At 39.9% G+C, this 27,620-nt stretch overlaps 1 protein-coding gene across 8 annotated transcripts in view; it reads left to right on the top strand.

Moving 5' to 3' along the window:
• LOC124224730 (uncharacterized) overlaps positions 1 to 27,620 on the top strand; it is a 219,499-nt gene that overhangs the window by 171,516 nt on the left and 20,363 nt on the right. The window lies entirely within an intron of this gene.

The raw sequence follows: 27,620 nt of genomic DNA, 5'->3' as shown, positions 1-27,620 counted from the left end.
CAACCCATCGCTGGTGGTTTCTACGAACAAGAGCTCCTCAAGGTTAAGCATCCGGATATATATCTGGTGGAGAAGGTGCTCAAGAAGCGTGGAAGAAAAATATACGTTAAATGGTTAGGTTTTGACAATACACACAACAGTTGGATAAACGAATCGGATACGTAACATTTGAATAAATGAATTTTTTTGTAAAAACGTATGTCCCTCTTTATTTTATATCCGACACACAACAAGTATGCGTCTTTATTTTTTAGACAATCGACAGACATGGTACAGTTATAAATTACAAAGCTAAGGTGTAGGCTTGTAGCCCCACGGAAGCGTGTCGGTTGTATTTTGAAACACGATCCGCTTGTCGTCATTCCAGCTCAGTGCTACTTTCTGCTGTTCTACGGTGTATACCTCGTGCTTTCGACTCAATATCAAATGCTGATTTGAGGATAGATTTTCACGGTTCAAAACACATTCCAAATAATCGTTGAAAGTTATTTTTCTCAACGCTCATCCTTTGACACCTTTGGCACGTTTATTGTCTTTCTCATCTCCCAAGACTCGGAATGCGTACAGTTTAGCTCTTAATCCTACAAATTCCAGCATTATTTTTCCATTATTCTCATCTTTCATCAAGCCGAGAACTTTTTTGTTTGCTCGAGGTATTCCGTAAACGTTGTCAAGCGGATAATCAGACGTATCGAATTTGTGCAAGTCCTCCTTCATGTGTTCGTATATGTCGGGGACGGTAAAATTGTAAATAAAACTGTCGGTATCCGTGTACATTAATATTGCTCGGTTGCCGAATTTCTGCTTAATGTAATTGTAATGAAAATCGTAGATATATGTTTTAGCCAGATCCATGATGGAGAAACCTGCATACAATGGTTTATTCAACTTGACTTTCGTCTTACTCATTTCAACGATAATTATATGTTTGCCGAAAACGGTGCAGCTGTGAAAATTGGGTTTGGCTATGGTAGCTCTAGCACCGTATCTTCCATCCCATTTCGTGATCAGTCGGACATCTCTATACTTCCTAACATTTTCCATTGTTTTGCCAAAAACTGCGTTGTTCATCAGTTTGTAAAAATTTTTCTCGAATTCGTTCTGAGATTTCTTGCGCAAATCGGTATTCAAATCTACGTATTTTTTGAGCCACGGGGTTTGTCTGAATTTGAGAACTCTGTGTATTTTGAGTAATTTTAAGCCTGATTGTAAGCATTGTTTCAAAACCCTATAGTGAACAACGTAGTTTTTCTTGGAAAGTAGCGTGGGCGTCAATTTCGGTTGCTTACTATTCGAGATCGGAGGTAAGTAGTGCTCCGGACACAGTGGTAAATCCTTATGAATTTCATGCAGTTCCTCAGGATATTCCAAATCCACCTCCAGTATGTAACCAAACTCAGCATCGTCTGAGATGGTAGGAACGTCGCATTGTCCGAAGTCTGATAACCATTCGAAGGAACTGTATGGCAGAGCAAAGCTCATAGCAGCACCTTACAAATTATTAACGTCAAAGTACATGAGATAAGATTCTTCGACCTCAGGATCGAATTCCTCTCCCATATATCTATTGTTGGCCTTTGCGTTTCTGTTCGAACACCGTGACACACCACCTCGAATACCCTTTTCGATAAACATAACCATGTCTATGTTGGTGAGAAACTCGAGTTCGATGCCTGTACATTTTAACATCGCATCAAACGACAGACCGGGCGCTGTGTAGTAATGTAACTGGTCCAGTTTGTACGTCGTCCAACAGCTCTGTCAAAAGTTTTGAAAAATGTCGGCTAGTAAAAACACGTCCGTCTGTAAATACAAGTCCGAATACTCTCCCAAAGTTTGAACGTTAAAAGTTTGCCAAACTTTACATGCATGTGCATAGTCGTCGTCTGATATATCCCGATCATTTAATTTTGAGTAAAATTGTTGTTTGGATGGTAGCCGTGTGTCCTCGAGCTTCTCCCAACTGTCTATGTATTCGTACGGGAACACTCCTTTTCTGGTCAATAACTGAAATTTATCTGAGCTACGATAAAATTTTCGTGTGATTGATTTCTGATCATCACCGAGATACGTCGCTAATTTCTCAAGACTACTGGGCATGAAACGGTACGAATCTACGAATCTAAACTTTATATCTGTCCCCTTGACATATTTTGTAAAAGAAATGTACTTTTCTTTGTTTACGGGTAGAAGCTCAATTCTGCCCTCGAACGATGTAGCCAGTGCTTTGATCAGAAAATGTGAATCGTAACCCGACAGATTGTGGAATATCACTGGGATAATGTGCGAATTTTGGTAATTTAGATTGCAACCTCGGTGAGCAGCACCACGGTACTTTCCCGTGAAATGGCAGTGATCACGATGTTTCACGTCTGTGAGTGTAAACGGTTTTTCACAAATGTGACACACTGTTGTTGAGTGAAATTCGTTGATTTGATTGAAATTGAGCGGTTCCATCGGTACAACAGTCTTGTAGTATCCCTCTAACGAATGTGCCAATTCCGCTAACTCGTTCACAAACCATTGAACGCAAGTCTCTCCGCGATTAATTTTGAATTTTGAGAGCGAGTCGTCAAACGCACAATGTAGATAGTAAGCTATACTATACGGAAGATGCTTCTGATAAATTGTTCTTGTACCCATCTTTTTGAGCGTAGGTTCCAGTAAACATTCGAGATCCGCGTAAATGCAGAATGGAACGGTTTCTTTGTGCTTGAAATTTTTGAATTTCAGTATTTTTTCCTCATCTGTAGGTAGAATAACTTTGGTTTTGTTTAAATTCATGCAATCAGCTCGGTGCTTCAACAAATATCTTTCGAAATTAAAATGAGACAGACACCTATCGCACAACCAAGTACGACATTTATGCTTAGAAATTTGAGATCTTGTTAATCGAGACAGATTTCGGATACAAGTAAAATGAAAGATTCTATTTTTTTCATAATTTTCCATATCGACATCATCATCATCATCGTCATTGATTTCAGTTTCCATCGCTAAAAGATGAATTACAGGTTTGTCAGACTTGTTTTGGCTCAAATAAATGGGTACGATTTCACTGCGCTTTTGTTTTTCCGTACTATCTATACCATAAACGTTGATTGAAAGTTTGTTAAGTTTCTCAAATTTTGGAATCTGGTCTAAAGACATTGGAAAATGCAAACCGTCGTATTGTAGCACTGAGCTGAAATGCGGATATGAAGTAATTTTACTGGGATTGTTATTGTCGGTGTGAGACTTTACTTTCTTTCTTTTTATTTATTAACAATAAATACCAATTTGTGGAATTTTACTTTCTTTCTTTTTCATTTATTAACAATAACTGCCACACATACGCACACACATTCATCCATTCGTATCATATAAAAAGTGATTATACTAATTTGTAGAATTTTACTTTCGGAAATTTCTCATGGATTAACAATAAATACCACACATACACACATACACACACATTCCATCCATTCGTATCATCTCAAAACAGATTGTAAAGAATTGGCGGTTGGTTTTTCTCAACCTTGACGAGACGTCACCTATGCGTTAACAATTCAAGCGATTTTTGAAGTGGATTTGACTTATCGTATTAATGGTCGGTATGGTCGGTCCCTCGGTGGCTCTCTCCCCGGGACCGGAGGTTTCTAGCGATGACGGGATTCCGCCGAATCGATGATCGTCTCGTTTTGGGGCTGTCAGTCCTTCAGGGCCTCGCTGGAGTATTTTCCTTCAACCGGTTGAGTTGACGTCCCGGGGTTAAGAGAGCGAGATCGGGTTAACTTCTCCACCACTGGATCTCGATTTGGATTTTGGAGTGGGGCGCCGGCTTCGCCACTCCATTTCCAAAATGGGTGTCAACCGTGATCCCTCCCAAAATGAGGGGATCACTGATACTTGTATTTACAGCGGTTCGAAATAGGAGATCTTACATCGGCTGGGAACAGAGCTGCGGTGACCGACCAAAGAAAGCAGTAAGAGTCGCTGTTACGGATGTTGACGACAGCCTTCTTATCTTGAATATCTTTGGGTAGTGGTGTGTATGTGAAGACACCGCCTCGTAGTGGCACGTACTTGTTGATATTCACAGTCAAATTGATTATTTCAGTCAGCGACCAGCCTGAATCCTTTTCCTGGAAATCTTCCACCTTTTTCAACAGACGCTCCGTCGCGTTTTCGATGAACCATTCGTTGATATCCGTTGTCTGGAGGATGATTTCATTTCTCGTATTAAAAAATTTGATCTCTTCCACCGTGCGATCATCTTTTCTAACTTCAAATTTACAAGCCAGGATAACGTTGGCTTTCAAGCTCCTGTCTTTCTTCAGAGCGTCTTTTAGTCTTGTCACAGCTAGTACCTTTGCGTCTTCTAGAAATCTCTCCACATCTTTATGCTTTAAATTGACGATGGATCCAGTTCGAATTCTCTCCTCGAAAGCTGATTCCAAATCTTCCCAGTGAACTCGATCGCTTCTTCTTACTTTCCGCGTACCTCCACGCGTTTTCTGAAGACGTTTGAATTTTTCCGTGAGCGCTTTCAAGAGTCCGATCGTTGTGATAATTCTCATCTTTTCTCCAATCGATGAAGCCGTCCGCAAAATTTTGTTCAGAAGCCTAATATTTTGGGTTCCCAATCGAATCCATTTTGCAATTTCTGCCGGCGACGAGTTTTCAGATAAAATCTTAAACGCCGATTCCGTAATATCGATCAATCTCAAACACTTCGCGGATTCCATCTTGAGCTTTTTCCTCACGTATACTTGACAAGTTGTGACTTAATGATCGTTTGCAGTGATGAGCGTCCTTTTTATAGGGCAGCTGTACGTATGTTTGTGTATGCGCGCGCACCTTTTGGCATTCCCAGAGCGATAGTAACCCAACACCGCAGATCCATGGCTTTGAATGTACCGCGGCTATCGGTCGACCTTGCACTCTGGTCTTGACTGAACCCGTTCAAAATTCATCGTTGAGTTCACACGGCAGTTACAAGCCAAAAAATGTCACGTGGTTGATACCAAACCGACATCCGAATAAGTAAAAAACAATTCTCAGAATCATTAATTTTGGAATGTCGCGTGGTTGATAACGTGGGAAAGGAATGTGGGGGTGGTTGACGTTACACATCAGCGATATCCGAGTGGATAAAAAACAATTCTCGGAACCATTAATTTTGGAATGTCACGTGGTTGATAACGTGAGAAAGGAATGCGGGACGGTAAAAAAGTTCTCGCCCCTGCTGCGTCCTCAAGCCGGTACGACAGACTGTGACGTCATCGCGGAAAAGGGTTTGAGTCTGGGGAGAATGTCGCAAGCCAGTACGGCGGACTGTGAGGTCATCACGTGGTTGATAACGTGGGAAAGGAATGCGGGACGGTAAAAAAGTTCTCGCCCCTGCTGCGCCCTCAAGCCGGTACGGCAGACTGTGACGTCATCGCGGAAAAGGGTTTGAGTCTGGGGAGAATGTCGCAAGCCAGTACGGCGGACTGTGAGGTCATCACGGAAAAGGGTTTGCGTCTGGGCTGCGCGGAGCGGCTTGGTCGGTAAAGAAGGTGTTTGTACTCAGAACCCCCTTTCCTATACTACTTGGGGAATTCAACAACCTTGAATTTTCATGCAGTTATATGCCGTAAATAAACTATGCGATTCCCCCCTCCCCCTCCACTTCTACAAAATTCATCCGCGAGGGAATAAAAGCGGGTGTGCTAGGGATGGAATAGTCAGTCTTCTACATACTGTCTGTCAGTAAAATCGAGCGCAACATTCTCACTCCTCAGAATGGCGATGATCCTAGACGTGCAATGTTTCATAGGCCATAACACGAAGTTTGTACCCAGGGAAGTCGCAGTCATCAACGTAAACAGGCAGGGTCTGGGTTACATTATTTTCAGACCGTCCTATGATTTGGCAAGCTTATTACTTGAATGTAGAGCTACCAATGTCTGGTTGACGTACAATCACCACGGAATATCATGGAATGCAGGCAACAAATCTCACGAGGATGTACCGACGATTGTGAGAAAAATGGTGGGAAATGCTTGTTACGTATACGTCAAAGGAGAGGAGAAGAATTCATTACAATTATATTACAGTTTACACATACAATTAAAATGGAATGTTCAATAAAAGTATTTACCCATCTAGGAAATAGAATTTATGACAATATATATCCTAGTTTGTACATAGAATTAAACATGAATTTATTTACATAAAATTGATACAACTATGTATATATCTTTATAAGTTTTATCTGTTCTTTTCATATAAATTTATCTGATGGGAAAATGTAAAAATATTATTAATTTTATTTGCTATGAAATACACGATGAATAATTGTAAATTTTATTCGTCAATATAATCCTCATTATGATATACATTCTATACAGTACTCACAAAAGTAGAAACTTGTTGGAGTCTTCAGGTTTTCTTATGAGAACCTTTTTTTCACAACTCACTTCGCTAAACGCTTGCTTCCGCACTAGAGATTTTTCAAAATACTAGAGAAGTTTCGAACTGCTATTCAAATTTGATACGAAAGGAGACACACCCGCCCTCCACCGAGCAAAAACCCGCCAATCAATCATTTGTGGGGTGTACACCACGTGACATACAGACAAAAATGTAACGTGGGGGCAGTATAATGTGATGGAGCTGGAACATTTCTAATGAAATGTAACAGTTTATATCCTCTCGTAGGAACATGCCGGGGATTATTTAGATGAATACAAAATTTATCATGCAGCGTAGCCCGCCTTATGCGCTTGGCTTTCTTATCGGCAGCAGTGCTCAAATTACGCGATTATGCACTTCATATGCACTGTCGCCGAGCCCGGCGAGAGGCCGTGTGAGCAGTCTCAATACTGCTTCCAGGCGTAACGCACGTCTAATTTAATATAATATAACGTTAACACTTCCTTTTACCATTTTTGTTATCAATCATCATTCAATTCTCTGTTTGAATAAACATATAAATACCTATATAATCGTTGCGCAATATTTTGCATGACAATAAGCTAGGAGAAAATTTTCTCAAGAGCTCACTACCTGCTTTTCGTTTATCGATTTTTCCCATCACATGCCCCACGCTGATTAACGAATCATAAAACCCAAAAACTGTATATGCACATTCTCGCGCCAAACACTGCTCGCTACCTGCTTTTCATTGACCGATTTTTCTCATATCATGTCCCACGCTGATTAACGAGTCATAAAACCCAAAAACTGTATGTACACAAACCATCCGGTCAAGAGTGGACAAGACAAGATTCTTCTCACGCCAAACACTGCTCGCTACCTGTTTTTCGCTTATCGATTTTTCCCATCACATGTCCCCATGCTGTTTAGGGTTTGGGTGTGCAGGCTCAGACCTGTTTGCCATAAAATTTTTTGAATCTTCGATGGCGGGGGTGGTACAAAACTTGGACCCCCCACCACCACCAAAGCTATACAAGGTTCTGTTTATATCAACGTTGAAGTCATGGCTACTGAAACATACTCAAATCTCGTCAAAATGATGAAGAACGCACACGATTTGTTGGGCGAGCTGCATCCTGAGCAGGAGAATGACGACATCTTCAAGCACTGGATTGGCATTGGAATGGAAAATCTTCAATTGCTGCGTGATGTTTCCAAGTGTCCGAGAACGAGCATAGGGGCGAAACTGCAAATCCAGCATACAATCACGCTCGTACAATCCTGGATAGCAAATATTCGGCAACAACTGCGGCAGCGACAGCAGCAGCGGCAGCAGCAGCAGCGCACAGTGGTGATGGATGCTAATATCGGCAGTTCTGCAGGCGTATAGTGGGACGACGTGGATAGTGCTTTTGCCAACCGGATCCGAACGGGAGTTGTCACAAATCTCCGGCATAAGAATTTGGAAGCCTTTTTGGACGACGCGCAGCGAATCATCGTTGAGCGATTGAGGCTAGTACTGCGCGAGGAGGAAAATGTGGAGGTTAATCTCACATTATCGTGCAAATTTGAAAACATAAAGCACGAGGGGATTGCGAAAGAAGTTGAAAGCTTCAACACTTCCAACACCACGAACCTCCCCTCGAGCGATATGGACGGTTGGTTTACACACGCAAGGAACGATCTACTTGTGAAGGTTGAAGATTTTGAACAACGCGATTCTGGGTGGAGCATGATCGAGATCCTCAATACTGCCGTAAACATCAACCTGTACTGGCCTCTCGCTGCAGGGCTTTCAACATTCGTTGAGCTGCCCGAGGATATTCGGCTGGAGAAGGCTGTGATCAATGTAAAAAACAAAGATAGAAGATGTATTCTCTGGTCCGTCACTGCAGCCCTCCACCCGGTCAACACCCACACCGATAGGACTAGCCATTATCGCCGCTATATTTCAGAGTTGGACTGTACAGGTATCAAATTCCCTGCTATTCTACATGATGTGAAAAAGCTTGAGAGATTGAATAATTTACGAATCAACGTATATGGGATAGAATCTCAAACTTTTTCGCATCGTGCAAAATCTAATAAAAGCGTCATCGTGCCAATTTACTTGAGTGATCATTTGAGTACCCCGAACATTGATACGATTTATCTTCTGATGGTTGAGAGTAATCCAGAAAATGATATGGCTCACGAGTTAACATCAAGATTCCACTTTGCTTGGATTAAAGATCTTTCACGATTGGTGAGCAAATAATTGTCTAATCACGATGGTCAACTGTTTTTATGTGACAGATGTTTGTCTCACTTTACCGTGAAACATGCCTACGACAATCATCGACAAGATTGCATTATGCTCAATAAAGTACGCATGGAATTTCCCGAGTGTAAAGATATAGCATTTTCCAATTTTCAAAACAAAGGCACCGTCCCATTTGTCGTATACGTCGATCTCGAATGTATCCAAAATCACGTTTCAAACCGTAACACACGTGAATTTCAAAAGCATATCCCGCACAGTGTAGCATACTATGTACATTGCGCGTACGATGAGACTTTATCGAATTTCCACACTAAATGCGGTGCCGATTGCATAGATTGGTTCATGCAGCAGCTTAAAGATTCATCGATTAAAGTAGAGTCACGCGTCAAAAACATAATTCCGATGGAGTCTCTTACCCAAGTACAACACGATCGTCACATGCGCGCAAAGAATTGTTATATTTACGAAAAGCCGTTTACTCCTGAGGAGGAAAAGTGTCACGACCACTGTCACTTCACGGGTAAATATCGTAGTCCTGCTTATAATCGGTGTAATTTGAATTTCAGACAGACGCACACAATGCCAATAGTTTTCCACAATTTGTCCGGTCACGATTCGCACTTTTTAATAAAATCCCTCGCGTCAACTTTTCCCGGTGAAATTACCCTGCTACCCATAGATAAGGAGAAATATATATCCTTCACGAAACGCGTTGATGGAACAATGATGCACTTGAGATTCATCGATTCGTTTCGATTTATGGCTAGCAGCATCGATAAACTTTCCAAATATTTAAATGATGCAGACAAACACATAACACGTAAATTTTATAATAATCCGACTCAGTTTCGTTTGATGACTCGCAAAGGCGGTTTTCCTTATGAATACGTCGATTGTTGGAGGAAACTCGATGGAACGCGATTACCTGCAAGGAAGCATTTCTATTCGCACCTCTGCAATGCAAATATTTTAGACACCAATTACGAGCACGCTAAAAATGTTTGGGGGGAATTTCATTTAGAGTCATTGGGGGGCTATTCAGATTCATATTTAAAGACCGATGTTCTTCTGCTTACCGATATTTTCGAAAATTTCCGCGCTAGCTGCTTCAAAACGTACGATTTAGATCCGTTGCACTACTACACTGTACCGGGACTTGCTTTTGACGCGATGCTCAAGCATACTAACGTAAATTTGCAACTTTCAGACAACCCTGAAATGGTGTTATTTATTGAGACAGCTATTCGAGGCGGCGTAGCACAATGTTCTAACCGACACGCTCGGGCCAATAATAAATTCATGGGAAAAGATTTTGGTCCTAGTAACATGGAATCGTATCTCATGTATTCTGACGTGAATAATCTGTACGGTGCAGCTATAAGCGTGCATTTACCAATCGGCTTGTTCGAGAGGGAGTATCAGCTCATCGATACAACAAACCATCCGGACGATTCGCCGGTCGGTTACTTTCTGGAGATAGATTTGGACTACCCTGTAGAACTCCACGAGGATCATAAAGATTTAACTCTTTTTCCCGAACATTTTCTTCCTCCAGGTAGTGAAAATGCCAAACTCGCGACCACCCTTCACCCCAAAAAAAAGTATATATTGCACTATAGAAATTTGTAACAGTGTTTCAATTTAGGATTGAAAGTAACGAAAGGGCACAGAGTTTTAAAGTTCGCACAATCTCTGTGGCTCGAGTCTTACATCACGCTCAACAGAGACATGCGTAAGCGATCTAGGAATGAATTTGAGAAAAACTTTTACAAACTCATGAATAACGCGGTGTTCGGCAAGACTATGGAGAATGTGTGAAATCATAAAGATGTTAATTTGGTCACAAAATGGGAGGGGAGAGGTGGCGCGAGAACGCTTATTGCCCGAACAAACTTTCACAGCTGCACCGTATTTGGCGATGATATGGTTATCATTGTAATGAATCGTGTCAAAGTTCACTTCGCCAAACCTATTTACGTCGGCGCATCAGTTCTAGATCTGTCAAAAATCTTTCTCTACGATTTCCACTATAATTATATTAAAACCAGCTTTTCGAATAAACAAGTCAAATTGATGTATACCGACACAGACAGCCTTATTTATTAATTCAATGTGCCTAATATCTACAATATCATCAAACGTGATGTAAATACAATGTTTGATACCTCTGACTATCCACCCGACAATGTGTATGCTAATGACAATGCTAATGAAGGATGAAAATAATGGCGAAGTAAGCACGAAGTAAGCACGATCGTATAAAAAAAATTGGCTCTGAGTTGGCAGGATGACAAACGGCAATTGATACCTGGGCACACCGACACCGTACCTTGGGGGTTTGACGCAGCCTCCCAATAGCTATAGGATAAAACTGTAGACGTAAAATTGATGTGAATATTTGATGTTTGACACCTCGGACGATCCACCATCAGGCGGAAACGTTTCACCATCAGTACGATATTTAATGGATTTGAAAATGTGAATTCATATACTCAGCAATTCTTTATTTATTTATTTATTATTAATAATATATCGAGAAATTATTCATATTTATTTGTTCACCTCGAGAAAAGTTTTCAGAAAATGAAAAAAAGTTTTCCAAAAAATAAAATGTGTAATAATCGTATGGCAAAATTGTATATTATCATTATTATTATTATTATTATTATTATTATTATTATTATTATTATTATTATTATTTTCATAGTACAGAGTATTGCACATGTGCGTACAAAGGAGATAAAATGTGGAAATATTTGTACATTCAAAATCTTTTATTATAATTCGTAAAATACATACAAATTATGTTACATGTCTGTTTTATTTATCCAACTATTGTGCGAACTATCAAAACCCAACCACTTTACATAGAACAGATTCCCTCGTTTGCGTAATACTTTCTCCACAAGGTAGCCGTCGGGATATTTCACTTTGGCGAGCTCTTCCTCGTAGAAGCCCCCCTCGATGGGATGATCTTGATTATCGGTAAGTTTGTAGGTGGGCGGATTGGTATTTTTCACCTCACTCACGGTGAATATTTCTGTCGTCCAATTGGGTGTATAGCCTTTTTCGAATACATTCTTGTACTTGCTGATTCGAACTCGATCGCCTACGTTGAATTTCCGCGCTCGATCACTTCGTTTGATTTGCCGAGGCTTGTACACGCTACGATACAGCTGTTTTTCATTCTCCGTGCTAACATCCACCGGTTTCATCCGAATCGTGCGATGTTTGGTGTTGTTGTAGGACTTCATTAAATCATCCAAAATATTAATCCACTCGTACGATCCTTGGGGAGTAAACCGCTTCCACATTTTATTCTTCAATGTTCGATTGAAACGTTCGCATATCGACGCCTTTAAGTTGCTAAATATCGAATACATGTTGATATTGTGATGCTTCACGAGGGCTTTGAATTCGCTTTGTAAAACTCTTTGCCTCGATCAACGTGCAGATGTGTAGGTATACGACTCTGGATCAGTACAGATTTCATGGCAGCGGCAACATCTTTCCCACTCTTGGACTTTATCGGCACCGCCCACGCGTACTTGGAAAATATATCGATGATTGTTAGTAGGTATTTGTATCCCTTGTTGCACGAGCTGTATGCGGTCATATCGACGAGATCAGCTTACCAGGTCTCATCCAGTCCGCGTACATCTACGAATCGGCGCGGATAGTTGCGTCGAGCCTGTCTGTGAAGTTCGGCAGCTATTACAGTCTTCATTGTTCCCAACTGTTCACCTTTTAATTTTTCGAATTGTCGTCCAACCACTTTGGTTCCTCAATCGATACTAATTCCCTGCTGGTCTGTGCCAGCGTCGGTGTTGCTTGCTCCCTAATATGTTTGATGCGACTCAACGCGTTTTCTACGATTTTGTTATTTATGCGTAGCTGTTTCAACTCCTCGTTGTGATTATGCGCGAAACTCTCAAAATTTGATTGAAAAGTATCCACAATATCCACAGCCATAGATCGTAAAGCGGTATTGAGAACTTGTAGGGAAATGGCATCGTTTTCTATCTGCGGATCAGCGATATTACACAATCGTTTGCTGTCTATATCGTACTGATTGTCGTTGGTGGTTTTGAATCCAACACTCGGAGGCCCTCGAATAAATTTTTTACCACCACCACCACGCTTCGAGTGTCGTCCGAATATGTCTATGCTCATCACTGGACGGTCACTGAACAAATGATGATTTTATGTTTACACGCCGCTAATAAACGATTCCGGCCTCGCGCAACTCTTCAATAATGGAGACTATTCCGTTGGAATGGTTGGTATTGCCTGCAGCCTGTGACGCCATAAGCAGCCGGAGGCGATCTACAATTTCATGTGGATCATCCCAGTAGACGTAATCAACATCTTGCCCCTCCTTCCGCGCAATCTTATAGTCAGGTAAGCCTTTATCTGATTTTTTCGGCGCGCCGACGTGTTGTGCAATGAAATTTATATACTTTGCGCGTTTTAAATCATCTCGAAGGCTTCCATCGGCTTGGTAATGTTTCGATGCGCATTTGTCGTCGTTAAAATTTTGATGTAATTATTCCTATCCGCATCATTTACAATCGATGCATCGGGTGATTTTTTAAACAGTATTTCGAGTAATCTAGGTGTTCTCTCATAACTTTTATCCCCCCACATTGACCAGATTATCAATGAAATTGATCGGTGTATCGCCAATCATCATACCGTTTGTCAACTTTCGAACACCGTATGTGGTATCCAAATCCCTCCTTTTGCTTGTGCTGAACATTTTCAAATATTGCGCCGTGGAATCCGTTGTTTTCTTCACCGGCGTACTTGTAGTCGAAATTTCACCAAACTTCAGTGTTTTATCATTCGCATCCATGAAATTCCCCTTATCCATATCCTCATTCTCCTCATGATCATCATCATCCCCGGTACTCTCGTGATCTTTTTCTTCCTCTTTTTTCATTGCCACATCCGGTAGTTCCGTTTTAATTTCATGTTTAATATGCTGCTGCCGCTGTTTTGAGGTATCAACCAATTCTTGCAACAGTGTTACTAAAGGCTTGAACACCTCTCCCACAACCTGTTCGGTCGTATCCTTGTCCAACTTGAGCGTCTTATGCTTCCGCCGTACGACATCGGATGCTTTTGATATTTGACTCAATGTATCGCTATGTTTACGAATCTTGGCACTCTCCATGTTGCCGACTCTATTGTTGCGATGAAACTGTGCAAGTTTATATAGTTTATGCTTATAAAGCAGTCAAACCCCTTCCCATATCGCCTCCCATTGATTCCGCTATCCTTGTCAATTACGGTAAAACTGTAATTGTCATCATTGCAGCATGCCGAGCACAAGTCTTTATATTGCTGATACGCCATGTCTGTGTTCACATGATCGTTTTAGATATGTTTCAGATTCATATCATCCTGCCGAAATAGCAACAATAAGTTTGCATTGTCACGCACTAGGTGTTTTGGAATGCACGCATACGTTTGACTTAGATAAAAGCTATCGACATTGTGATGCCTGCCCATGCTGAAGTATGCTCTGATATTACCTTGCTTTTGACAGGCTACATCATCGAAAATCATAACAGAGTTGGGGTGAGCATCTTCCGGTTTTACAACCTCATCGTTCTCACGAAACTGGAAATAACCCACACCCCGCACGGGTTCTAGTAACTTTTCTAAAAATTGATAGTTTGGCTGGGTCAGAGATTTCGAATAGACGTAGACATTTTCGAATCGCAATCCATTGCCGTGGGTGATGAGTGAGAGAAGAGCGTTAGTTTTACCACAATTGGATGGCCCGCAAAAAATTGCTCTAACGGTATTTGGCAGCAATTTTCTATGTCGTTTTTCTATCTTTCTTTTTCCACGTCGAACCATTTTATCAAAACTCGCGACAGGTAGTTCATCGGGCTGATCTTGAAATCTCATGATGTTTCGTTAGTATGACAACGAGAACTAAGATGACGGTATATAAATTCCTCCTTTTATGGAAGTAACGTTAGTTGTTGCCCGACTATGAGAACGTGCACACGGAAGAAACGCGGTGGTGGTTTGTTGAATAAAATCATCAATCATCTCCCAGTTGAATTGCATGTGCCAGGGTATCAGTACTGCGGACCTGGAACGAAATTGGCCAAGAGGTTGGCTCGTGGAGATTTGGGGATCAATCCGCTGGATGCTGCATGTAAAGACCACGACATTGCATACGCAACGAATCGCGATATCGCAGCGAGAAATCTTGCCGACAAAGCGCTCGCTGAGAAGGCGTGGAATCGCGTCTTGGCCAAGGACGCTAGTGTGGGTGAAAAGGCTGTAGCCTGGGGAGTCACAAACACCATGAAGGCTAAATCTAAACTCGGAATGGGCTTAGCTGCGAAGCGTTCGAAACTTGGAGCGGCTGCGAAAAAGAAATCCAGAACAGGCGGGAAGAGTGAACAGCGGAAGAGAACAGTGAATCTTAAATCCATCATCACAGCAGCAAAGGTCGCCATGCGACCGGGTTATCAAGCCGTCGAGTCGGCATTGGCGGGTGCTCGTGCGGCTGCGTGTGGGACTGGGAATAATATTCGTATGCCTCGCGTTATACCTGTGCCTGATAAATTTGGCGGCATCCTGCCGTTTCTCATTACAATTCTGGCCGGTCTAAGCGCTACTGAGGCTCTCGCGGGTGGTACTGCGGGTATAGCTGAAGCTGTCAACAAAGCTAGTGTCAACAAACATCGGTTGAACGAGACCAAACGGCACAATACAATAATAGAGGCGATTGCTTTGGGCAAGGAATCATACCTGCGACCCTACCGCAGCGGAATGGGTCTGTACTTACGTCCGGCAAAAAACTAATAAAGCTACCACATCGAGCTCTCACCAACATTGATTTACGCAACTATGCTAAAAATATGAAAATTTCGCATTTTCGCGGCGTTTTCATGCGGAATGATCTGCCGAAATCAGGACCAAAAATCCGAGAATCCGCGATTATTAATCTTGCCGATAAAAATGGTCCAGGGACACATTGGGTTGCATACAAGAAAAATGGTAACCCTGTTGTGTATTTCGATAGTTTCGGTGATTTGAAACCGCCTAAGGACTTGATGAGGTATCTCGGTGTTGGTAGCGTTGAATACAATCAAAAGAGGTATCAGGAATATGATACTGTGATTTGCGGCCACTTGTGCCTCAAATTTCTCAGCGAACAACTATGAAAAGACAAGTGTTACATGAGCAAGCATTAGTCATGTCGGAATCGTTGACCTTAACACTGTCAGGCACATCCTCCGTGCTGTAGGCTCAATATTTCCCCCCAATCGAGTTATCACCGGAGAAGAACTATGTTCTCGGACTCGTCGAGTTCCTGACATTCGATTCAATACCCAATATTCATGAGACGTGTAATAAATTTTACCTGAAACGAGCGGACAATAGCAGAAAGAGCATCACGATACCCACGGGAAGCTATGAAATTGAGGATATTGAAAATTTTCTGCGTAAGGAGCTACCCTCCGACATCACCCTTAGTCTCAAAGCTAACGACAACGAGCTGAACAGTGAAGTCACGTGCAATCATGTGGTAGACTTTAAGCCCAAAGATTCCATCGGTCGATTATTGGGATTTAAGGCGGTTGAGCTAGCACGAAACGTTACTCATAAATCTGAATTACCAGTATCCATACTGAAGGTTGATACTTTACGCGTTGAGTCTAGCATAACCACAGGGGCGTACATAAACGAGCGTCGAGCTCACACGATTCACGAATTTTTCCCAACCGTTCCATCGGGATGTAAGATTGTCGAAGTGCCTGCCAGCGTCATTTACCTGCCAATCGCCGTACAATCGATACATCATTTACAGCTGAGAATAGTCGATCAAGAGGACGAGCTGATTAATTTTCGCGGCGAACCGATTACTGTACACTTACACGAGAAATCACTCAAATAATGGGAATCGTGTTTGAGACGAGAAAGTTGGGCAAAAGTTATAAAAGTCAAACATCATGGTCAAAAATCATCAGTTGCCCGACACCTCTGACAACGTTTACACCGCCTACGAGACTGACACCTCTGAACGTTCGGTTTGTCCAGAGCCTGGGTCTTGGATTACTTGGAAATTTTGGAAAATAAGAATTCGTGTTCGCTGCATCCTGTGTGTGTAACCATGGAAGAAATAATAAGAATACAGAAACCAGTGGTATTCGACGAATCGATTGCGCACTCTGAGATTCATGCTTATCCGCCGTTTGCATCATCCACCTTCCAGAACAACGACGAAATCCATATTGTTGTTCAACATCAAGACTTGTGTCTACTGCCCAGTAAAAGCTCTCTACACATTCAGGGAAAAATCACAAAGGATGATGGTGTGGCTGCAGTGACGGTTACGAAATTGATCAATATGGCCGTTTGCCATTTGTTTGAGGAAGTTCACTATGAGTTGAACGGTGTGGAGATTGATCGGAATAAAAATGTTGGTATCACCACCGTTATGAAGGGGCACTTATCCCTAAGCCCGGGTCAGCAATATAGTCTGGAGAATACCGGTTGGTTGAGCGGTGATACCAAACTAATCGATGCCGCAGGAAATTTCGATGTTGTTTTACCGTTAAATTATGTGCTAGGCTTCGCCGAGGATTATTATCGAATTGTTGTTAATGCTAAACATGAGGTAATTCTCACACGTTCCAACATCGATTTGAATGCCGTGATTCAGGCCTCGCACACGGAAAACTTTCAAATCACCCCAAATGAAATCGAGTGGTTGTTGCACTACATCAAACTGGCAGATGAACCGAAAATCCAGCTACTCAACTACATCGCCAAGGATCCGACCATATCCATGAGTTTTCGTTCTTGGGAAACGTACGTGTATCCGATGCTCCCGTCAACAACGCGGCATACATGGTCAGTCAAGACATCGACGCAGCTTGAGAAGCCGAGATATGTTGTTCTAGGATTTCAAACTGCAAGGAGAAACGAGCCGCTGAGAAATGCCAGCGAATTTGATCATTGTCGGATCAGAGATGTGAAACTCTTCCTCAACCTACAGTGCTATCCCTACGAAAATATGAATCTTGATATATACAATAATCAATACGCCATTCTCTATGATATGTATGTTCGGTTTCAAATGACCTACTCTAACAAAGAAGCTGAGCCTTTGCTATCGAAGCGTGAATTTATAAACCGAGCCCCCCCTTAGCGTCATCGATTGCTCCAAGCAGAACGAAACATTGAAAACTGGACCTGTGGATATACGATTGGAATTTGACTCTAGCATTGCGTTTCCGCCACACACTTCTGCCTACTGCATGATCTTGCATGACCGCATTGTTGAGTATAATCCGATTAGTGGTACTGTAAAAAAATTGGTATAAGTCAATTTTCAGATAGGATGTTTAATTATTATTATTATTATTGTGCGAATAATGAAAATATGTGTAAGGTTATTTGCTTAATTCAAATTATGATGATCTATTTCCATTATTATGTATAAGCTAAAAACAGAATGTAATTGTTGATAAATAAAATAAACAAATATTCAAAGCATTCGATCGTTATTTTTTGAAACGTTTACCCCCAACCATACGATAAATGAATAAAAAGTTGCCATATTGCTGCAAGCAATGGAAACATCACGCAGAGTCGATCGATGGAATATCGATTGATCGATAATGCGATGGGCGGGTCAGGAGGGGGGAGGGGGGGGGGGGGAGGGGGCGCCACATACGTCAAACCTGCGGTAACACCCGGTAACACCAACTGTCGGTAAGATCATAGATCACAATTTCGTCGGTAAAAGGTTTACCATCTAACAATAAAAAAATGTGTAATTTCTGCTCATCCGACGGTGAAAAAATCAAAATGATTGCTCATCCGACTAAGCAATAATCAAAATGGATGCTCATCTGACTAAACTATAATCAAAATGGCCGCTCATCCGACTGAGCAAAAATCAAACTGGCTACTCATCTGACTAAGCAAATAATTCATTGTCAAACTGTGTGTCGGTAAAATCGGGTGAAAATACTGTTGCCGCCATCTATGTTAACGCTTCAGCCGGTAACAATATCGTGGGTAAGACTTACCATCGCGGAGGTAACATACCCACTGTCGGTAAGGAATCGGGATACGCTGCCGGTATGCCGCCATTTTGTGGTCCAGAACTGTCGTATCTGTACCACTCACCCTGTATAGAATTTTCAGGTTCCCAAAACAGACAAGGTTTTGCATAAAATGTATAAAATTATTTTCTCGCTTCTTATTCATTGCATGAATGCATACTCCCCACTATCCAATGTTGAAGATCAGTTCAAAAGTTGATGCTGATCGTTCTTTTTTTTTTTTTTTCTCATTTAGTGTTATTTGTGAGTGAAAATATTATCAATTTTCGGACGTATTGGATAATGTGACCTCATTTCTTTCCACCGGATCCAATCCGTCTGCCTCAATGACATTTCAAGTGTTATTAGTATTAGTTATGTTCGGAAGTAATAGTGAAGTAATAAGATAACAATCTACATCATACGTACAGATAATGAATGAATTTTTTGTTCTATTGAAGTTATGTACATCGAGTGAACCCCTCGATATCAACAAGTGAACGGTGACAAGAGTTGGGCTGAATAACCAGAAGAAAAACCAGCGATTATTGCAGTTTTTTTTTTCATGAACTAACAATTTACCTTTCTTCTGCAGGAGAGGAAGGGCGGGAGGATACTTGAAAGAAAGAGAGGAAAGGTGGTTTGAGTTTTTTGTATACGAGTCTAAAATGAGCTTCTAATCGCACAGATTTAAAAAACGAAGAGAAAACATAGTTTATTGTTGTGTTACAATATGAAAATTTCTTAATAAGTTAATCACAGAGTCGATGAATGTCACTAATTACTGAATGCCAATTAGTACACAATCGTTAGTTATGACTCATATTACTGAACGATGGGAATTTAAATCAACCATAATGCCAAATCACACCGATATGAGGCCAAATATCCGAATGGTCAAGTCTTCGAATCATTGGATTCGTGAATGGCCAAAATTTGTAATACGCGGTTACGAGTTTCAAATGTGTCTACCATAAATTCTTGGAATCAATATGAATTAGAATTAAAACGTCAGAAATTTGACGCTTTGGTGATTTGAGCCGTTCGTAAGTTTGACTATTCGGAGCTTGCACCATTCGGCGTTTTCATCCATTGCAAGTTTCAACTACTTGGAGGTTTGACCAGTTGAACTAATATGTTGTAATTAGGCGTAATAATGAATTTCAATTCTGACTATTCATAACTCTTGTTGTACTGACAGTTGTGCCTGCACACATTTTTCTCAAAAAAATCATATAACTATTAATAGCATGCCATTGTTATAATAAGGTATACTAAGTTACATCTTTTACAAAAGCTAAAAAAATAATATGTTGCTTTTTAGAAAACGAGTTACATGTTTTCAAGGATAACAATACAAGGTACTGCTGTAGTTGCACCAGTGATTCGCTGGTCACCAGTTACTGACTGCAGTCACACAAAATCACCAAAATAAGTTTTAAAAATGTATGTTCTAGCTAACAACAATATTTTTATGCTCTCCTAATCGCAGTCAAGGTAACATATGACATTCGAAAAAGTCGCTTAATAGAATATCGTAAAAATTTATAATCAACGTGTCACATGTTCGGATGGGTGCTAAGGAAGCTATCACTATACAGTATATCCTACGTTGAAATTCCGTGCGTTCATAAGTAAATGTAGTTCACTTAATTGTCATAAATTTTATTGGAATTTGCACAATATTAGAATGCTTCAACATGACTGGTCAGGATTAAGAAGGTCAAGGCAAAGAATATGGAACTACCAAGTACGCTTTTATTTCCGAGAAACAATCCAATTTCTACCTGAGATACTTCAAAATGAAGCACATTACACAGTTTACAGAAATTGATTTGCTCTGAATTTTGTATACCGTAATCGCTATGGTATGAAAATAAGACTATATTTATTGGCTGTATCAGATACTTAAATGTGAATGACCCCAAGAAATTGATAAAAATAATGGCAACGCTTTTCTAGATACCTCGATATTCTTTATTCAAATGTACCGCCAAAAGCGTCTTGTCTCCTTGTAACTCTGTGATCTTCTAGTTATATCTATTCTCTGACTGCTAAACGTAGTTCATTTAGAATTTCAGTTTCGATTGTACATTGTTCAACTCGGTTTCAAACACATGCGACTCTTTACTTTGATTGGAACAACGTCTGCATGAATTTACGAACATGTACTGGTACAGCAATAGTCGCATTCACTGGTGTTTCCAAAAAAAATCGTATTCTGACGAATATTTCAGTATTCATTTTATGATTTTGAAAAAGTCGTCTCAAGTCAACTTATTCAAAAATATGAATATTGTACAATACCCAATCGTAGTAAGCGGGTTGTGATTATGAAGGCTTCACTGAAATTTAGCGAACTGTCACGAAGAAATTTCTAAGGTGGTCATTCGCTGGTGCTGTTACTTTATTAAAATTTTTCCATGTCTTCAAAATCAGTCACAAGTGAAACAAATTAAGGGTGTGCCTAGTTAAATAGTGCGCTTTCTTCCGCATCACGTGTTCACAACCGAACCACGCGAAGTAGGTAAAAAAGAAAGTAACCAGGGAACGTATCACTTTAGTGAATTCGTTTAAAATAGTTCTGGTTGTACAGATGTAGTAGATGAAAACCAAGAACCGCGTGCTGTGTAATAAAAATTAGTCCCTCGTTTTTTTTTTTTATGCAACTAAAAACAATGAGTTCTAGAAACGGTATAAAATCACGATTATTACACTACAATTGTTCCGAATTATTGAAACAGACAATCCCACTTACTGCACCGGATTGAACCTTGGTGCTACGCTTCGGCCCTTGGTAAATCGGCATACGTGATGGTACAGCATAATAGCAATTTTTACTTGAATTTTATAGTTAAACTCTCCACTGGAGTAGAAAGGTTCCGTTCCGAACGAATTTTAAGTATGTACAGGGCGTACAGGTAGGTCGAAATCGTACTAGATCGATGAAAATTACACAAGTTGTCCGCTCTTATATTTCAAACACCTGTGTAAAATTTTAAGGTAATTTAATTTTTCATGATTTTACGTTGAGCTCGACAGTTTCCTGCAAAACTCAATTTAAAATCACGAATAATTAAAAGTAAAATTACTTCGGTATGGTTCAGACAATCGCTTCCAAATTTTACACAGGTATTTCAAATGAAAGCCAGATCAATATAGGTGCATTACCTAGGCAACACTCTCAAAAGTATAGATTTTGGGGATCTATGAAGCCATTTATTGAATACTGTCCTGCTGATGACTCTTGAGTGAGAAAGAGCCAGTTATGCGGGCTTCAGGTAGAATAGACTGCATCAGTCGGACCTGTTGCCAAAATGAAATGAGTGGCCCTGTATTTTGAAAATAGGATAAACAAAACAGGATTGGTATTTATTAATGGGGCATTCCACGAAGTATCGATCAAGAATGGAAATTGGTATTTCCGATTTACTTCAAGCTTTTTTCTGTGAAAGTGCCGGTCGAAAAACGAGGCTCTATTTTTTTCAAATTGTTTCGATTATGCGTATGTTACGGGGTGAATGATAGTGGTCACGATGAGCGGCTATCGATGACCGCATCCACACCCAGCCGTGATGTTATTACGGTCTATTTCGGATTCTTAACACATCGACTACACGCACGTACGAAGAATCAGAGGAAATGAGAGGAAGTTACATTGAGGAGTTGAATGTTTGAGTGTACGATTGATTTATTGTCAGAGACATGGAAAAAGGGAAGAGAGGTCTTTTTAGATGTTGTTCGAATGAGTGATGACTTGAGAGTTCGTATATCGGGGGAAGGATGCGAAGGACTGGCTAGTTGCAGTACAGAGATAGAGGGAGCATTCTGTTGACGCGGTATGGGAACTGATAGTCCAAGAGCTGATGACAAATTTAAAGAAGGTGTTTTGCCCACGTTAAAATAATAAAAAAACAACACTATTACTGTGGGTGCATCTGGAATGGTGGTTCTGGTAGAGGTCTTGCGATTATTTCGCCATTGCGCGACCTATTAGATTTGAAAAAAAAATAAACCTAAAAAATATCTTTTGGGCAAGTTGAAATTTTTTTATCTATTGTTTTAGCAGCTGTATAATATATAAATAACAATCCCAGACTAGTTTTTGAGTTTTAAAGTATGACCTGACCCCCACGGATTTATTTAATTAATATACCCAAAAAATATACTTTAGGCATTCTAAAATTTTTATGGCATATTCAATAAACAATTTAAAAAATACATGTCAATTGCCAGACGATTTGAATGGTTTTTAACAACCCCCTGACGTGAATAAAGATTTTAAATAAGTGCGACAAAAAAGTCTCACTTGTAGTTACAAGTGCGCGAGAGATAGTTGATTTTACAGACAAAAGTCAAGAGACGTTTTTTGTAGAGAATTCGATTTCCTATAAAACCCTATAGGGAAAATACCGTACGATTTAATCAGACTTGGGACAACCAATAATAGTGAAAAAAAAATTTTCCATGTTAATCAAATGGGAAAACTTCAATGCCGTTGCGCTACCTCTAAATATATTTTGACAGCGCTCCCCTTGCGCGAGGATTTGTTTTTAGATTCGAACTGAAAACTTTTCGGATGACGAGCAAAAAAAAAAAATATCGCCATAATATGACACACCCTAAATTGTATATATATAGACCAAATATCTATGTATATAGTTAATATAATTTAGTATTTTTGTAGTGAAAGCAAATATTTTGGTGATAAAAATTATTTTAATGAAAATTAATAAATTATTCAAGGTAATACCACACATACCTCACATAATACTCCGTTTAGCAAGTCTACGAGTTGCAAGGAATTTAATGACACGTTGGTATCAAAGAAACAAAACTTATGAGCTTATATTATATTTGTTATTTTATTGAAAAATTAATTACTCCATTACTCTGCTGTCTGTGTTGAGAGCGAGTTTCATAGTAAATAGTGGTCACATGGTCACATGGTCTTGAGGCGACCAGCCACAGGCCAAGGAGCCAGGGGCCCCGTTGGCTGCCGGCAGGTATTGATAAACTATCTCCCTCGCACTTGTAACTACAAGTGAGACTGTTTTGTCGCACTTATTTAAAATCTTTATTTATGTCAGGGGGTTGTTAAAAACCATTCAAATCGTCTGGCAATTGACATGTATTTTTTAAACTGTTTATTGAATATGCCATAAAAATTTTAGAATGCCTAAAGTATATTTTTTGGGTACATTAATTAAATAAATCCGGGGGGTCAGGTCATACTTTAAAACTCAAAAACTAGTCTGGGATTGTTATTTATGTATTATACAGCTGCTAAAACAATAGATAAAAAAATTTCAACTTGCCCAAAAGATATTTTTTGGGTTTATTTTTTTTTCAAATCTAATAGGTCGCGCAATGGCGAAATAATCGCAAGACCTCTACCAGAACCACCATTCCAGATGCACCCATAGTAAAAGTGTTGTTTTTTAATTATTTTAACGTGGGCAAAACACCTTCTCTAAATTTGTCATCAGCTCTTGGACTATGAGGCAGTGAGTTGATAAGAAGAGGATACAGGGTATAAGGTAGCTGTAGGAATGTGGGAACAGGATCTAAGGTCTGGAGGACGTAACACGTATCTGAGATATTACAATCTCAAAAGCGACTATTTTCTACAATCTGAAATAATTCAGGAAATACTACGAAAATGTGACAAAATTTTCTAGCCCTATTTGAAGATGGAGATTTCATCACACCAAAAGTTGGATTTCGAATATTAGAAAATTTCAAAAATTATTTTTCGATTACGTTTTTCATATGAAAATGAACAAAAAAGTTCCCTATAACATGGGTCGAAAAAAAATATATATACTATACTTTAATATGCTTTATTTTTCGACCAGTACTTTTAGAGAACAAAGTTTAAAGTCAATCCGAAATACCATTTACCGTTCTTGATCCATAATTTGTTGAATGCCCCTTATACATGTTTCAAAATGATGGACACGTTTTTTTCAGTATTTCTTTTATTGCAGCCTTCAATAGACGGTAGTAAATAATCCGACAAATGATTCAAACGTCCCCACTGTAGATACGATAAGCTGTTACGAGCTTATCTGACATAAAAAAACGAATAAAATTTAGAGATAATGTCAAGGATCATCAAATGTTACTTTTCAACTCAAAAATCAAGAATACAAAACTAAAATGACTACTCTAAAAGTTATGACTGTACATATAGCGGTAACTATTGGCGTGAGCTTGAGGAATTTTGTTGATTTTCTGGTTTTAGGTAATTTTATGAGGCCTTATCATGTTAACCATTGGGGCTTCTAATTTTTAACCGGGCTAGTCACAGCCCTCTACTGAACGCTACATTGGACCAAAAATTCCGAGACACTATTTTCCGTCAAATCGACTTGTGTATCCTTGAGTTCTCCGATTTGGTTCTCAATTTGGACGTGATTGTTTTGACTCTCAAAAGCACTTATTTTTAACTTCTCATTACTCTATTATTGGAGGGAAAAAAAAGTAATTGTAATCACCTCGAAAATGGAAAGTTGGGTTGAAAAAAGTTCACTAGATCTGCACGCACGCGTGTGCGTGTGCGTCAAGGAGTTTCCGGATTTTAATTATTTTGGTCTCAATCGACGCAGTTTTTTCAAACTTATAGTTAGAACTCATTATATTGTATTAGCCTTGTAAGACCGCGCCAAGCGAGTGGGAAACGTAGCACACCAATAGAGCAGAACAGGAACATGGCACCGTCCACCCAGGCATGCGATGCTTGTTTTGCCATAAATGATTAATCATTAGACTTTATTATCCTTTGCATCCCGCAATTTAACCAAAACAGATTAAATTTTGGCTTTGTTCGGTTTAGTATTTTTCCAATTATTTAAGTACTAACTTGTAAAAAATAATTTAAGAATGATATCTGGAGAATGGATGAACGGATTCGAATAAAAATTGGTACTACAAGGTTTTTCGAATCACTGATCACAAGTCTGAAATAAGTTTGACAAAATTAAAATTTGGCGTATTTAATATTCTATGAATAAAACACCAAAATATTTGGATTTTGATAAAAATTGGTACTCGAAGATTTTTTGGAGCCGCTACTCACGAATTTAACATAAGACTTCTCAAGTTCAAAGGAGATAGTGACATTATTATTGATGTTGTCGTCCTCGGCGTCGTCGCTATCGCTATCACTATCATTATAACTATTATTATCAGTCTCATTATTTCAACTCGAAACTAGTTTGCAAATAGGAATATCATGGCTTGCTCATGGTCGGCTCAAACCCACTCGCTTTACCTCAAATTTTTCGAATCAACTGAAATAAGCTAAATTTTTTTTAAAAAGACCACATTGATCGACTCAATTTAAAATTCTCATAAAGTCTCAAAAACAATGTGTCATACATTAAAATCTTTTAACATTGAGGTGGGGTGGATTAACTCTTCCTTATTAATACCCTCCGACAGTGATAATGATCACTCCTTTCATCATTCCCGGATCGGGAACGGCAACGAGATCGGATCCAAATCTATCCGGATAACATTTTGAGTGCGTTACGGTCGTGTTATCTATTGCCGAGCGGTAAAGAAAGATTGGATTGGCTTCGCTTTTACGATCCAGGACAACGGCACGTTAGAATAAGGGTTGAAGTATAGGTAGGTTTAGAATATCAATTATATATGTATTCATTGTCAGGTACTAGATGGAACAGTAGAAACGAAGTTTGCAGTTCGGGACGTACGTAAGGAGTCTATGATGTGAGGTTGTTGAGAGTTAAAATATGAGTAAGTAGAATGGAAGTAGCTGAGTAAGGGCGATAACGAGTAGCGTGAGGCTGAATGGAGGTAGTGGAAGAGGATAGAGACTATGATGCTAGTATAAGAAATGTGAACGAGTTAGCAAGTAGGAGTAGTAGACGGGTGGCGATACGCCGGACGTAACAAGTGGGTATAGAGGTGGTTTGACAACCGCTCTTCGAACCAATCCTCCTGAAGTCCCGTAATACCTATAGTTATGAGAAGAAAAAAATCGGTATATTTTTTTCAACCCTATTTACTGTCGCATATTTTATTGTGAGGATAGGAAACAGGTTGCGAAAATTAACGTCACACCAATTTAACTAAAAGAAGATTTTAACAAATGTATTTTATTCTTTTGGTCTTCCTCGTACAAAGTTCTAGAGACGACTAACGCTCACACACATGGCAGCGACCGCAGTCTCTCATATCTCTCACGCATGCGCGCGCTTCGAGCTCTCATTGGCTCATGCAGGGTGAACGCACATTAAACTTATCCAACATTTACGTATCTAAGCTCAAAAATTGTTGATGTGGAGTTGTAAGGTGAAATAACCGACGCTGGGAACTATGTTTAACGGTAACAAGGAATTAACAAATGGTTTGTTGAAATAGAGAAGACAAACAAGTTACAGAAATTAGGCGATTGATTAACGAGCACGCAGAAGGCAAAAAGAATGAAGCTAGTTAGTAGATGCATATGTTGCCAGAGCACGGTGAAGACTTCATTCAAAATGTGAAAAAGTGCACTCTCGCCCCCGAGTCAAGGCCAAGGGTCGCGTCGCGCCATAAACGCCACATGTAGGAAAATTCCAGGCACGGTCAAACCGTCGGCTCTCAGCTAGCAAGGCGAGGCGTGGACACTGTTAATTGTAAAACACAAAGTTGTAAAAGACAGAAATAGGAAAAAGTTAATATTAATTCTGAGAAAGACTTTCTTCGCCAGCTCGCTGCTGGCGAATGGCCGCCACAGTTGATATCTGACACACGATTTTTCAGAATTACTTTAAATTTTCAAATAATGTCGATCAATATGGTCGTTTTCAAAAATGAAGCTCATTCAAATTGATTTGAAAAAAATGAGTGCCTTCGAA

The sequence above is a fragment of the Neodiprion pinetum genome, chromosome 1 (assembly GCF_021155775.2).
Source record: "Neodiprion pinetum isolate iyNeoPine1 chromosome 1, iyNeoPine1.2, whole genome shotgun sequence".
Classification (NCBI taxonomy): domain Eukaryota; kingdom Metazoa; phylum Arthropoda; class Insecta; order Hymenoptera; family Diprionidae; genus Neodiprion; species Neodiprion pinetum.
This window is presented reverse-complemented; position numbering and strand designations above follow the sequence as displayed.